The sequence below is a fragment of the Apium graveolens genome, chromosome 8, assembly GCF_009905375.1.
Source record: "Apium graveolens cultivar Ventura chromosome 8, ASM990537v1, whole genome shotgun sequence".
NCBI classification, from domain to species: Eukaryota; Viridiplantae; Streptophyta; class Magnoliopsida; order Apiales; family Apiaceae; genus Apium; species Apium graveolens.
In genome coordinates, this window is record NC_133654.1 from 62,047,718 (window position 1) to 62,064,048 (window position 16,331).

Sequence of the window (16,331 nt, forward strand, 5' to 3'; positions counted from 1 at the left end):
AATAACTGATAAAAACTTATTACAATCGTCTCTCTCAAAAGGATGAACAAATATCCTTGAGAGCTGCTAGGTTATGTGAAAGATATAACAATGTCACAATGCTTATAGTATACACCTCATCCGTGCTTTATGTAGAGCACAACTGCCAATGTATAAGGAATCATATTCTATTAACAACAAGGAAACCTATACAATTGCTTCTGAGATAAAGTCCTTCACCGCCTTGAGGTCCTGTTTCCTTTTCCTTCTCAAAGATCAACTGATGTGACAAATACTGATTTCATCATCCGTTGACATCATCATCCGTTGATATCATTATCCGTCTATTATCAACATCCGTTGATATCATCATCATTCATCGATGCTTGTAGTCATCATCCGTCGATGCTTGTAGTCATCATCCGTCGATGCTTTTGATAGTTTCTGTTTGATATGATCAATTGCTCCTAACATCACAGCTTTTTGGGATGATACAACTAGGGATGTTCTAATTTCCTTTTATAGCACTACAGTCTTTTGAAAGACTATAGTATGGATAGCTTGGGTTACACTGACCTCACCATCCTTATCCTTTGGGATTTTTTGATTTTCCCCCTTCCCTCACCTTTCTTACCACCCTAAACACTCCTCTCAGGTGCTTTAGTGGTTTTTACAACTGGTGTCTTTTGAGAGATACTAGAGGTGTATTTCTTTGATTTGGATTCAGAAACTTTTGGTTCAGTGGCTTGGGTAGAAATCTATTTGGTCACTTTCACAGACTCCATAGCCACTGTTGAGGACAAAGAAATTTGAGGTTGGGAAGAGATAGAGGCAGAGGTGGTTACCTGACTTACCTGAGGTGCCTCAAAGATTGGAAGATAATTGAGAGGCACCTCACTGTTGAGGTTGTTCCTAATAAGGTCTGCAAGCACCCTTTTTTCTTGAACCCAACAATCTAACTTATTGTTTGGGTTCTCAAATTGTAAATCCTTAGAAACATGGTTAGCTAGCATCATAAAAAATCTAGCATAATACACATTTCTAGGACTCTTTTGAATATCCCCATGTGAAACATGTTAGTCGCTAAATACGCGCTAATAATACACGCAAGTATACGCGTTCACAAGTAATATAGAATCTTTTCTAGTTCATTCCTATAGAGACTGACTTGGTTAACTAATTAATTTATGCACTTAAGCAACAATGTATGGTTATTATTTAATGCTAAGATGATAAAAAATTGAGGTTGTTTACAACTAAGAATAAAACTAACAATTATAACTAAGAGAGTAAAGATGATTGAATTAATATATATGACAAATATGGGATTTTAACTTCATTAAATACTTCATTCAATAGCATTATTGTTCTTAACCTTAGCATGTAATGGTGATGACACTAATCTAATAACACGAAACTGATAAACGCCAACTTTCTTGCACGAGTACCATACGACCAGACATCCACAAAAGAGATAGAAGCTGAATAGACACCAATTATATTGAGACCCTATATGTCTATAAAATTTGACAAAATAACAATTTAAGCACAAGTTATCTATCTTGATTATATAGGACAAGTAAGATGGTTAAAATTATCTACGAATCATGCATAACAATTCATGAACCTATGTTAGCATGGCAAGTTCTAAATCCTTAAATTCACTGTCGCTTCATTAAAGATTAACACACTATCTTATAAGTTCGCGATGCTCATAAGACGAATACGCACAACTAATACTAGGTATAATACAATCACCACACACTAAGGCATCGAAACAAATTAACTAAAGAAATCCATAAATAAATCCGTTAGAACCCCACGATAACGATTAGCCCATAATCAGACTCATCATCAATGTGGGTTCCGATGAAAGCATGGTATAAAAAATGTAGTCTTTATAACGAATAAACAAAACCAAGTTAACGCAAGAGTATAGGTTCAACAAAACAAGAAACGAGCATCCAAGATTACAACTCAAAACAAAGATTCACAAGAATAAACTAGATCGTCTTCGCCTTTGTTGAATTGTGCTATAGGTCTTTTGTCATCTTCTCCTTGCGCTCTGATATGTCTCGTACTTGATTATATATGAAAAACGACCTAAAGTTGTTTATATAGCAGCCCCATGCAATCCAGAAGTCCTCCAATTGTAATTATAATAGAATCAGGATTCTCTGATTTCGCACCGGCGCGGCCGCGCGCTATCACAATGCGGGCGCACTGCCTTTCTGACATCCTGGCCTGGCCGCGCGCTTGACCAACGCGGGCGTGCCGTACTTCTGAAAAAACTTCAGATTTTCTTCTTTTCCTTGCTGCTTCGAGCCGGCTTTCCACTAGCTTTTATTCTAACACCACCTTGACACCAAATTAGCATCAAAACAATGCTAATTTACCTGATTACCTAGATAATGCCTGAAATGCAAAAACACTAGAAAACACGTCAAAACACTTACCAACTTGAGTACAAACGCATCAATTCAAAGCTTATTAGAGCATTATAAAGTGTCATAAATGCCACTCAACATACCCCCAAACTTGAATCGATGCTTGTCCTCGAGCATAAACAGACTCAAAGAACAAGAAACAAAAATGCATGAATGCAACTAATATGAATACAACGATCATAATAGAATAACTAAACCAATCAGCGAGCAACATCTCAACAAATGCAGTTACTCACATAAAGATCAATCAAATCATACAAATCAACTTACAAACTAGAGACATGCGTGTGTGCAAATGCTTACAGATATACTATCGCAACTAGATCAATAATCATGACTCACTGCTCAACAAGGAAATCGCAAGGTTATAAATAAAATAAAAGCTAGACCCAATATAACTTATAACACTTCAATTCTTAAATTGGAGTTTTATACGAATTCATGCTTTTAGTCAAACAAAACAAAACACATATATTTATTTGATCATGCAATGAGTGAGGTCCACAAAAGACTTATACAATAGTACCCATGTAGCGAACGTTAGGTTAGCGGACCCCAGACTATAAAAGCCTTAGGTCACTAGGCACAAAGTCCCCTAAGAACTTAATAACTCGAGTACTAAAGAGCCCATTCGTGATCAATTATACATAACACTTATTCTTTTTTTTTTCTCTTTGTTTTACAATTTTTTTTATAACAAATTTCTGAACGAGTGCGTTTCGCTCCATCTCGCTCAACCCTAGACTACTCATATAAATATGAGCCAGCTACTAGCCATTTGACACCTAGCCACAACAACTAGAAATGAAATCCAATTTTTCTTCAATTTCTAAAAATCCATGTTATTTTATTGAGAATATCCTAAATTTTAAATATAAACAAGCAATTAAATCTCGACAAACAAACAAACCATGATCATGATCTAACACTCTAGCAACCTATAAGACTTAGTGAAATACAATTGTCTCTAGCATACAAACTAATTCGATAAGATTTAACATCACTAAACACGATATCACTACACTAGCATCAATATCACAAATTAACTGAAAAAATCATCTAAGGGATCATGTTATAATGCAAATGCATGAACTATATGAACAAACTAACATAAAAAACTACCAAAAATAAATTAAAAAAAATTACATGGCAAAATATGCTACATGGAAAAATATGCAACTATATGTGACTCACACAAAATATATTCCTTCAACTACTACCCCCAAACTTAAAATATTCACTGTCCTCAGTGAAGGTAATAGTAATGAATTCAGGCATACCTAATCAGAATCAGGCTCCTCACCCTCAACGGGTGGAGTGTCAGGTATGTCCGGAGGTGGATACACGGAATCCTCACCAAAAACTGGTCACTGGATGTCAACACCGGTGGCTCTAAAAGTTGTCCTCAATGTCTGGGTGAGATCACGTGCAAACCTACTGTGGATGTCATGCATCACATCCATCCTCCTAGCCAGACGCCTGTACTGCGTCATGCTCATGCCAGCTTCCATATCAGCTCCTTCATCCTCCATATGTGCCTACTGCGATGGCCCTTCCTCATCTCCTAGCTGAGATCTCCATGCAGTCCTGCTCGTCTGAGTAGCCCCAGCAGTTGGCTGGTAGGTGGTCAAAAGTATAACCAAGCCCCTTTAGATAGGGCTTGCCTCCATCTCATTCTTGCATCGTAGCCAAAGTAGTGCTATCAATAGGAGCACTCGGGATTTGAAACTACTCATGTGCGGGCCAATGAACACCAACTGCCATGCACAACTTCGTCACAATGGATGCATACAGAATAGACCCCGCGGTACTCCCCCTCAAGAACTTCAAGATACCCCGATAAATTACCATCCCAAAATCCATATAATCGCCCTGAAGAATGCCCCATAATAGCCATGCACGCTCCACAGTAATCTCATGCACATGCGAAGATGGCATGATGTTAGCACAAATAAACGCGTTCCATGCACGGGCGAACCTGTTCATGCTGGAAGCCGGGAATGTTAAATACTCGGTCGTACCCCTCTTGATCTTCCAGTGAGTGTCGGGCTGGCACAGTGTAGCAAAAATAAGATCCAGATCAAAGTCCTCTAGAGTCTTATCGTTCCACGTGTCTTGCCTGACCTTCCTCGCGGGCTGCTCAATCACTGTCCTGATAGCCTCTGTACTGTACTCCATAATCCTCCGTCATTCTTCTCAGCCTTCGCATTTGCAGAGAACTCGCGAACAACACTCATGGGCACAGCAGCGGGAGCCTCACAAAAAGTAACCCAACCCATCTCCAGAATCATCTCCAATAGCTTACCATCCTTCCCTGATGGCAGAAAACCTCGCTCCTTGATGATCGGCTTCGAGAGAAGCCTCGTATACTCCGCTTCAGCCTCGGGAGTAGAGAACCTTGGCCTTACACCACCCACACTTGAAGAATCAGTGGTGCTGCTGCTTACTTGTGTTCTTTGTCTCTTGGGTGCCATTGGAATTGAGTAGAGAGAATAAGAGTTGTGTTTGAGAGAGAATTTGTTTTTGAGAGTTTATGAAGTGGTGAAGAAGTTAGTGTATAAGGTGTATGTATATATAGGTGGTGAAAAGAGAATTATATATGGAATAGAAGTGGGATTTGATTATGGGAATAATGGGAGTAATGGGTTTGATTTGGAGTGGGAAATTTGGGATGTGGGGGAGTAAAACTTGGTTGGGAATTGATTTTGTAGCAAAATTCCCGATTTCCCCACCTAAAATTGCCTTTATTTTTTTTTCTGAATCAGGACCACGGCGCGACCGCGTGCTAGGACAGCACAGGCGCGCATTACTTCTGCCAAACCGGTGCGGCCGCGAGCTGGAACAGCGCGGGCGCTCCATGTTTCTGTATTTTCAGCGTGGCCGCGCGGTAGGACAGCTCGGGCGTGCCAGGCTTCTATAGTCAGTCCTGAATTTTTTTCTTTTTCTGATTTTTTTGTGTTTTTCTCCTTTCTTCTTGCTTCCTCTACCTACTATTCTACAACAAACTTGGATTGCCTCCCAAAAAGCGCTTCTTTTACGTCGCTAGCTCGACGTAGAACCTTGAGCTCAAATGGACAATAGAACGACACTAACCACCTCGCGGTTTACCGTGTCACCATAGTAATGCTTCAACCTCTGACCATTTACCTTGAATGCTTGGCCCGGATCATTCTCAAAAATTTCCACCGCTCCATGTGGAAACATAGTTTTGACAATAAACGGCCCTGACCATCTTGACTTCAACTTTCCAGGAAAAAGACGGAGATGAGAATTGAACAAAAGAACTTGTTGTCCTGGTACAAATGATTTGAGCACTAGACCCCAATAGTGCCACCTCTTGACTTTCTCCTTGAACATTTTTTTGTTCTCATAAGCTTGAAGTCAAAATTTGTCGATCTCAATCAATTGAAGAATCCTCCTCTTTCCAGCTGCATCCAAATCCAGATTCAATTTCTTCAAAGCCCAATACGCTTTATGCTCCAGCTCCACCGACAAATGACACCCCTTACCATAAACTAACTGATACGGTGACATCCCTAGCGGAGTCTTGTATGCTGTTCGATACGCCCAAACAGCTTCATCAAGCTTCAAAGACCAATCCTTCCTCGATGGGCACACAACATTCTCTAAAATGCGCTTGATCTCCCTATTAGATACCTCAGCTTAACCAGTCATCTGAGGATGATAAGTCGTGGCAATACGATGATTCACATTATACCTTTTCATCATAGCAGTGAACTTGCGATTGCAAAAATGTGACCCCTCATCACTGATTATGACTCTTGAAGTTCCAAATCTTGTGAATATCTGCTTGTGAAGAAAATTAAGCACCACTTTCACATCGTTCATTGGTAATGCCTTAACTTCAACCCATTTCGACACATAATCAGCCGCCAACAAGATATACTGATTATTACAGGATGAGATAAATGGCCTCATGAAGTCAATTCCCCAAATATCGAAGACCTCAACCTCGAGAAACATATTAAGAGGCATCTCATCCCTCTTAGACATGTTACCCACACGTTGACATCGATCACATTTCAAAATGAACTGGTGAGCATCTTTAAACAAGGTTGGCCAAAAGAAACCTGCTTACAGAATACGAGCTGCTGTCTTTTCTCCACCATAATGTCCTCCATAAGCCGTTGAGTGGCAATCTTGCAAGATTCCCCCATTTTGCTGTAAGGAATACATCTCCTGATGATTTGGTCAGCTCCTTGTCGAAAAAGAAACGGCTCATCCCACATATACCACTTCACTTCATGTAGAAACTTCTTCCTTTGAGCATAAGATAAGTCAGGAGGAATGATATGACTCACAAGGTAGTTCACAATGTCTGCAAACCACGGTTCTTTTTATTGCACTCCAAACAGCTGCTCATGGGGAAAAGACTCATTTATCAATGTCTTATCCAATGAAGTAGCATTAGGATTCTCTAAATGCGAGAGATGATCAATGACTTGATTTTCAGTCCCCTTTCTGTCCTTGATCTCTAGTTCAAATTCTTGAAGCAAAAGAACCCATCTAATCAATCTAGGTTTCGAGTCCTTCTTTGAGAGGAGATAACGAATTGCAGCGTGATCAGTGAAAACTGTGACCTTAGTCCCAAGTAGATAAGATCGAAATTTCTCAAAACCATAGACAATAGCCAAAAGTTATTTCTCCGTAGTAGTGTAATTCAGTTGAGTACCATTTAGGGTCTTGCTAGTGTAGTAAACCACATGAAAATGTTGTTCTTCCTCTGCCCAAGAACTGCTCCAACTGCATAATCACTTGCATCGCACATCATCTCAAAAGGTTCATTCCAATCAGGTACAGTTATGACAGGTGCCATGATTAAACTCTTCTTCAATGTTTCAAAAGCTACAAGGCACTCGTCATCAAACTTGAAAGGGACATCTTTCTCTAGCAAACTGCACAATGGCTTCGAAATCTTAGAGAAGTCTTTGATGAAACGCTTATGGAATCCCGCATGACCAAGAAAATTGCGAATTCTCTTAACAGAAATAGGTGGAGGAAGATTTTCATTGACCTCCACCTTGGCTTTGTCCACCTCAAGACCCTTATTAGAAACCTTGTGCCCAAGAATAATGCCCTGTCGCACCATAAAGTGACATTTCTCCCAATTGAGAACCAAATTGGTCTCAACACACCTCTTGAGAACGTGTCCAAGATTTTGCAAGCATTCATTAAAAGAATTGCCAAATACAGAGAAGTCGTCCATGAACACCTCCATATTCTGGCCAATCATATCAGAAAAAATGGCCATCATACATCTCTGAAATGTGGCTGGTGCACCACACAGACCAAACGAAACTCGTCCGAAGGTGAAAGTACCGAATGGACAAGTGAAGGTAGTCTTCTCCTAATTTTCTGGAGCAATACAAATCTGATTGTAACCCGAATAGCCATCAAGAGGACAGTAGTACTCATGCCCAGCCAATCTGTCAATCATCTGGTCAATGAAGGGCAAGGGGAAGTGATCCTTCCTAGTGGCCTTGTTCAGCTTCCTATAGTCCATGCAAACTCTCCGCTCCATGACTGTTCTTGTAGAAATAAGCTCATTCTTCTCATTTGCTACCACAGTAATTCCACCTTTCTTTGGCACACATTGAACCGAGCTTACCCATGAACTGTCAGAAATAGGATAGATGATCCCTGCATCTAGCCACTTAAGAATTTCTTTCTTCACTACTTCCTTCATGATTGGACTAAGTCTTCTTTATTTCTTGATCGTAGGCTTGCTACCTTCCTCTAGCAAAATTTTATGCATGCAATCAGAAGGGCTGATTCCCTTGATATCTGCTATAGTCCAACCAATTGCGGATTTGAACTCTCTTAACAACCTCAGGAGCTTTTCCTCGTCACTACCTGAAAGGTCAGATGCAATAATAATAGGCAAAGTAGATGCATCACCTAAAAATGCATACCTCAAATGCTCAGGTTGAGGCTTAAGCTCAAGAGTGGGATCTTCCTCAATAGATGGCTTGAGGCATTTAGGAGCTTTGTTCAATTCCTCCATTCCAAGAGATTCAAAAGGCATATTAATCTTCCTTTTCCAGGGAGAAGCATTCAAATACTGCAATTATTCTTCATCTTCATTATCTTCACTATCTGAATTTCCCAATAAGATTTTTTCTAAGGCATCAGACCTTAGCAATTGATCAAGTTTTGAAGTAACCACAGAATCAACCAACTCCACCTTTAAGCATTCCTCATTTTCTGTAGGAAATTTCATAGCATTGAACACATTAAAAGTTACATCCTGATCCAGCACTCACATTGTGAGCTCACCCTTCTGCACATCTATCAAGGTTCAGCCAGTCGCCAAGAAAGGTCTTCCCAAGATTATGGGAATCTTCTTATCCTCCTCGAAATCAAGAATAACGAAATCAGCAGGGAAGATGAGTTTATCAACCTTGACCAAGACATCCTCCACAATACCTCGTGGATATGTAATAGAACGGTCGGCCAACTGCAAGGTCATATAAGTCGGTTTTGGATCAGGTAAGTCTAACTGCTTGAAGATTGACAAAGGCCTCAGATTGATGCTAGCTCCCAAAGTCACATAAGCATCTGTCAAAAGACACTTTTCCGATAGTACACGGAATTGTGAAGCTTTTTGGATCTTTAAGCTTCAGAGGCAACTTCTGTTGCAGTATAACACTGCATCTTTCGTGAGAGTGACAGTCTCTAAATCATCTAGCTTCACTTTTTGAGAAAGAATACCTTTTATAAACTTTGCATAACTAGGCATTTGCTCAAGAGCCTTAGCGAAAGGTATATCGATATGAAGTTTCTTGAACACCTCCAGAAACTTCTCAAATTGCTTGTCCAGCTTTTTCTTCTGCAGCCGCTTAGAAAAAGGCGGTAGATGATAGATCTGTTTCTCCCCTGTATTACCCTCAGGAGGAATATGCTCAACAGTAGTCTTCCTTGGTTCCACTTCTACTTCCTGCTGCTCTACTTCTTTCTCATCCTCAGCTTTTTCAGTCAATGCTTGAGTTTGTTCGGGATTCGCAACCTTTCAAGACCTCAAAGTGATTACCTTTACCTGCTCCTTAGCTTCTTTCCTTCCTGGAACTTCAGTGTCACTAGGTAGAGTACCAGGTTGATGATTTAGCAAGGCATTGGAAATTTTCCCAATTTGATTTTCCAAGGTCTTGATAGAAACAACTTGACTCTTGTACATTAGCTTCAACTCCTATAATTCAGATTTTTCATTAGCTTGTTGCAGCTGAAGTTGCTGTCTCGGTGTATATTGCGGTTGCTGAAAACTAGGGGGTTGTACTGCTTAGCTGGATACTGCTGATAAGGATGTTGAACCGCATTTTGAGCGTTACTCTAACTGAAATTAGGATGATTGCGGTTGTTGGGATGATAAGTGGCTGACACAGGTTGCTGCGAAAGCTGAAAGTTGCTCATGAACTGAGCTGATTCACTAGAAATTGCACAATGATCAGTCTCATGGGCACCAGCACAAAGTTCACAGACACTAGCGATTTGATTAACCCCATGATTAGCCAAAGTGTCCACCTTCATCGTCAATGCCTTAAGTTGGGCAGCTATAGCAGTTGCTGCATCCAACTCCAGAATTCCTGCTACTTTTCCTTGAGTCAGTCTCTGGGAAGGATTCTGGTACTCATTAGCAGCCATCAGTTCAATAAGTTCATAAGCTTCATCATAGCTTTTAGCCCACAAGGCTCCTCCTGATGCTGCATCGAGCATGGGTCTAGAAGTAGCACCCAATCCATTGTAGAAATAGTTATTAATCATCCAATCAGGCATGCCATGTGTTAGATATTGAAAGGCATATGTCATAGCCTATTTGTTTATTCGAGGATTTAACTCAACTCAAATAAGAATGTAACAAGTAAATAGTGGATCTATCATCAAAGAGATCTCACAAAGTAACATCCGTTAAAGGATTCAGAAACAAGGTTCATCTACAGACTTGAGGAATTACTTCACTGAAAGAAGTTCAAGAAATTGATCAAGCCTCAGTGATACAAATCAAGATTATGGATTTAATCAAGTGACAGAGATCTTGTCAGGGTATCAGACAATTACAGGGATTTAATCTGAAGAAAATCAAGTTATCAAAGTCAAGACATGAAGAAACGTCACGAAAGTTAGTCACTCATGAACCAGACAGTACATCGAGTGTCAACATTGAAGTGGTGGAATTGATTCATAATTTTCAGTGATTTTCAGAAGATTTTCAGAAGAGTGGTTGTTGTTCAAGAGTAGTATTAATTCTCTATTAATTAATTAAGTCATATATTTAATTAAGAAAATAAATTATATCTTCAAAGATTAATTTATTGATTAATTAAATTAATTGATTAATTAATTCTGAATTAATATTATGAATTTTCAGAATTGATTTTGAATTTATATTCAATATTAATTCTGCATGACAATCAATTGAACTGGTATGACAATCAGATTGTCATACTGAAAGTCATACTAATTCAAATTGATTGTCATACCGAAAGTTCTACCAGCTATGGGATTGTCTTGCTAGTTCAACAGATTGTCATGCCGATTGTCTTGCTAGTTCAAGTGATTGTCTCACGGATTGTCATGCTAGTTCAGGAGATTGTCTCACCGAAAGTCATGCCAATTCACAGATTGTCTTGCCAGTTCATTTCAGTTCTGTTGATTATATTTAAAGACAAGCAGCAGACATTCAACATACACTTCAACCACTCAAGAACAAAAAAGAAAAGCAACCGCAGAACAAAATATTTTATCTCTCAACTGCTGAAACAAGATTATCAATTTCTAGTTATTAAAGTTAAATCCAAACCACTAGAAATCATTCTCTTGTTCTTGTGTAACTATCTAGCGGATCAAAATCCCTAGAACTTAATCTCAAATTGCTTTTAGCATTTGATTCTTTTTATTGCAAAAATAGAAAAAGTTCATGTCGAATTTATTCTAGATTTGTGATAATTAATTTGAGATTAATCCCTTGTAATCGATACCGTTGTTGTAACACCTTTCAAGTTTAATAATAGTTTTATTTAACTTGAATTTTGTTTCAAATTTTATTCCGCACTAAATTCGATTAAACGGTATAGTTTGTATTCAACCCCCCTTCTACAAACATATTGGTATCTAACAATTGATATCAGAGCCTTCTAATTAATGAATAAATCAAGATCCTAGACTTTTGTGATTCTTCCACTCCTTGAATTTTTATTTATTCAAAAATTCGTAATGACTTCACAAAAAGTTGGAACCGTTAAAATTCCACTATTCGATAGAGAAAATTATATTATGTGGAAGAAGAAGATGCTCTTGTTTTTACAAGTGGCAAATCCCAAATATCTGAACTTGTTAAAGAAGGGTCCAAAAATTCCGATGGTTATTGAACCAAAGGTTATAGTAGATGATGTTGTGATTACCAAAGCTAGAATCCATGCAAAAGAGCCTGAAGATTTTACTCCTACTGAAAAGGAAGAAGCCTCCTTGGATGCCAGCCTTCAATTAATTTTAGTTGATTCCCTTGATCCCTTGATGAACAGACATGTGATGAACTGTAAAAATTCCAAACACATGTGGGAAACTATTGAGGTGATTAATGAAGGCATATAGGAAGTTAGGGAGAACAAGTTAGAGATCCTAACCTCTGAGTATGAATATTTTAAATCCAATCCAGGAGAAGGAATTACTCAAGTGTTTGAGAGGTACAATGCATTGATCAACAACCTGAACATAAATGGAAAATATTATTCAATCAGGGAGGTCAACAAAAATTTCCTTTTAACACTGCCAACTCATCTTGAATATAGAATGTAATATCCGGGATATATCGTGCAATTATTTTTGCTAATAGATAATTATTATATGTATTCAGTATCTATTCTGTGAATTATTTGTTAAGTGTTAAATGTGTTTGAATGTTTAAAAATGTTATTTATTAAGTATTTCAATTTTTATATGTTCCAAATAAAATATAGATAATTGTCATATCTTCCTAATTATTTTTATGTGGATTTATGAATTTATAGGGATCATATGGATTTTATAAAATCTTTTTCCGGGTATTTAAAATCTATTTTATAAAAATGGGAACCAACCACCGTTATCCGTTTTTACGTTTTTAGAACCAGAAACTCTTCCGAGAACTCCTTCCTAACCTAATTGCAATATTCCGAGCATTTTCCATGTTTCGACTTTTTCGATCCGGCGTACGGTTTGTCCTGCGCGGGTCCCGGCGCAACATTTTCGATACATTATTCGTTTCGGTAAATCAATAAAACTCGTATTTTCGATAAACGGGAGCTTTTTATTAAACTATCACAATTATCACTTCGTAATACGTGTAACCAGGCGCTGAGACCAAGACCGCAGTACAAATTGTACTGATTTGGATAATTATCTCGAAAACCGGTAACGTCCAGATCAGTTTTTATAAATAAACGTACCGTTTTATATCCGGAATGATCCAACGGGATACTAATTTTCCGTAATTATAAATAGCCTCTACCGTATTTTATTTTGTACCGGAAATCATTTGCAAACAGTATTTACGGAATTTCTACAGAGAAAATACTATAATTATATTATGTTCTTCATAATCAAACACAAATTCGGAGGCGTTATCGATATCCGATTTTGGCGCACATATACTCAAAACGAAGCTACTGAAATCTAGAATCCAAAGCTTCCATCAATTTCAACCCAGAAACATCAGGTGATTTTCTATTTAATTATTTATATTCGAATTTCTTGGTATTTAAATTATGAATTTTTGTATGGATGGTTGTTTGAATGATTTGATGATTATATGTTGTATAGCTTGTTTTCCTGATGATTTTGGTATGTCATATGATCGATTTGGAGTTCAATAACATGTTCAAATTAGGGTTTGATTCTCGAATTGTATAATTAGGGTTTATATTCGTTTGAATGTTCTTGATTAAAATTGGGGGTTTCTTAAATAGAGATTAACAGGTGTTGAGAGATAGTGGGTTTTGTTCCCCTTGAAATTTGCAAACAATTCATATATACCTTGCTAATCGACGTTGCTTGTAATGACCGTGGTTGTGTTTGGAAAGTTCACCGGTGTTCTTCGTTTCCCGGCCAAAATCCGGCCAAGTTACTAATACTTTGTGAAATATGATTGCATGATATAGTTGCTAGCAGTAAACGGGAGAAATCTGCACATTTTAGGGTGATTCCGAGTCGGTGAGCTGGATTCCGGTGAGCTTGCGCGGTGGCGGGTCGCCGTTAATGGCTTCCCGACCGTCCGCCGGCGAAGGAGAAGGGGGAAGACGACAAAATTGCTGTCTAGTTCCCCTAGTTTTTAGAAACTTACAATTTAGTCCATGACCTTTTCAAAACTTATAAAATTTTGATTTCTGTTTTATTTATTTCCAAAAATAGGATTTCTTTTATAAAATGATTTTAAAAATAGTTTTAATTATCTTAAAATTCCAAAAACCATTCATTTTAATTCCAAAATTTGTTTTTAATTTAAAAATAAATCTAAATTAATTAATTAATTAATTTTAATTAATAATTAATTGATTAATTGATCAATTAATTTAAATATTAATTAATTAGTTTAATTATTTATTAATTGATTTTAATTGATTATTTAATTGGATTTAATTATTTAAAAATGATTTAAAAATTCCGAAAAATAGTTTCGAGCTTTAAAATATTATTCTAAATTATTTCCAAGGCTCGATAATTATTATAAAATTGTTTCGAAGCCAGAATTGGCCAACCGAACCCTGTTTATTACTCTTAAATTGATCCAACGACCCGTTTTAATTCCGAAAAATGTTTTAAAAATCATTTTTAATTACCTGAAAGCCTGTTTATGACCCGAGACTTCTTTATAAATGATATATCATTGATTATGTGACGTGCTATGTGTTATATGTGACTTTTTGGTTGACTGTCGGTCTATATATTCGATGATTACTTGTTTATAGCATAACTTTCGATCCGTTAATCAGATTTGGGTGAAACGAAGGGTAGATGGAAGTGTATATCGAATAGAATTGTATAAGTTAAATATTGATAGATATTTATTATGCCTAGCAGAGTAAGCAAGGCGTAAGAAAGGGAAGCAGGTGATCAGAAAATAGAATTGACATGTAGAAAATACAACAAGTAATCAGAGGATAGAAGTTAGGCATAAGAAAAGCAGACAAGTGATTGTTGAATGGAGTCATTATACAAGTACAAGTGAAGTTGAAATCGATTATGATAAGGCAAGTATTTCTAAACCTTTCTCGAAATATAATGCAAATATTCTCTTGTGACATACTATTAATACCCAAAATAGTTCTGTTTTATACTGTAAATACTTTGAATCCTTCAGTCTTGAACCTGAGCCATATCATTTGATCTTTGAGCCGCAAGCCTTATTTTTGTGAACCATTTGATTTACCAGATATTAAACCACACAAATACGATATTATTCCATAAATATATAACCATCATATACCAAACACTGGAACAAAATTATTTAAACATACAGAAACTTTTATACTCATCCATACCTTGTGATATCAAAGTACCAAAACCTTGTAAAAACACTATTCATCTAGTGCCCGATTATCCTATCGGCTGGAGGCCACTTCTTTTATGTACTTTGACATACCCTTTCCGTAACCATGAATTTTTACCATGCTTTTATATAAATGTTTTATTTTTATTGATTATGATCTGGTTTTATTGAATTCTATTGTTTATCATATGAACTGTTTTAGAATTGGATAGTTTTCTTTATGTGGACCAGATTCGTGGTCAGACCATATCGATGGTCAAGTTAGGCCAATGTGTGCCTTGGATCCAGTAGTTTGAGCAATGCTGTGTGCTTTGCTCGGGGTTAGTGCGTGACTGATCAGCAGCCTAATCTTGGTTTTAAAAACTTAAAATGAATATCCAATTCTATTGGTTGTTTAACAAGAAACTTGATTCCTTTGAATCACCCCGTTTATTATTGTTTAACCTCAGTTATTGATAATATGACTTGCTGAGCTAGTTAGCTCACTCTTGCAAATCTTTCTATATATTCTACAATTAAGAAGGATACGGTTGATAGCGAGGTTTCCCAGTTCAATGTTCGAGCTAGGATTCCAGATTATGATTGATCGAGCTAGCAGGAGCTTATTGCATAAGTGAGATAGTAAGGTTGTAAGAATAATTTCATTTCAGTTGTAAATTAAATTAGTTGGGATTTGGTACGTTGTAATAAAAGTTAAGGTTGTGGCTTGTTTTCATACTTTAACCTGTTACGATCCGTGGTTAAGTAAAGCAGGGTCATTGCAAATAATATTTTATATACAGGTTCATATATTGAGTATGTGTTGTGGACCTCAAACTTCTGACCCGGGTTTGGAGGGCGCCACAGGTTGGTATCAGAGCTACAGGTTATGAGTCACTGAAACAAGCCTAGATTGTCGGGATTGGGTAGAGGGTTAGGATTAGGAATAGGAAATAGAAAGATAGGTCATCGCGAGGTTGAGTGCGACTGTATAGTAAGTCTCCAGCACGGTTTATTTTGCGATTCGGGATTCTTAACTAGCAACGTGATATCCAGGCAACGGCAAGGGCAGATCCTGATTTCCCTGCATCAACTGATCATTTGGAGCCTTCCGTTTAAGGATCATCATCTTCTCCCAGATTCGATTTGTGCCTTGTTCTTCCATCAGTATTAGCGGTATTACCTTCTGTTATGACAGTTGCGCCTCTCCAAGTTATTCAGCGCTATTCTATCATCTCTCGATATGAGACTACCTATTCAAGAACCTTCATTTGCTTATTCTTGTTCTTTTGAACATTCAACTATGAATGTATCTTTTCTGTTTACTATACACCATATTCTATATCCTCAGTTTTAAAAAAAAAACCTTTCCAATGAAATAACAGCAT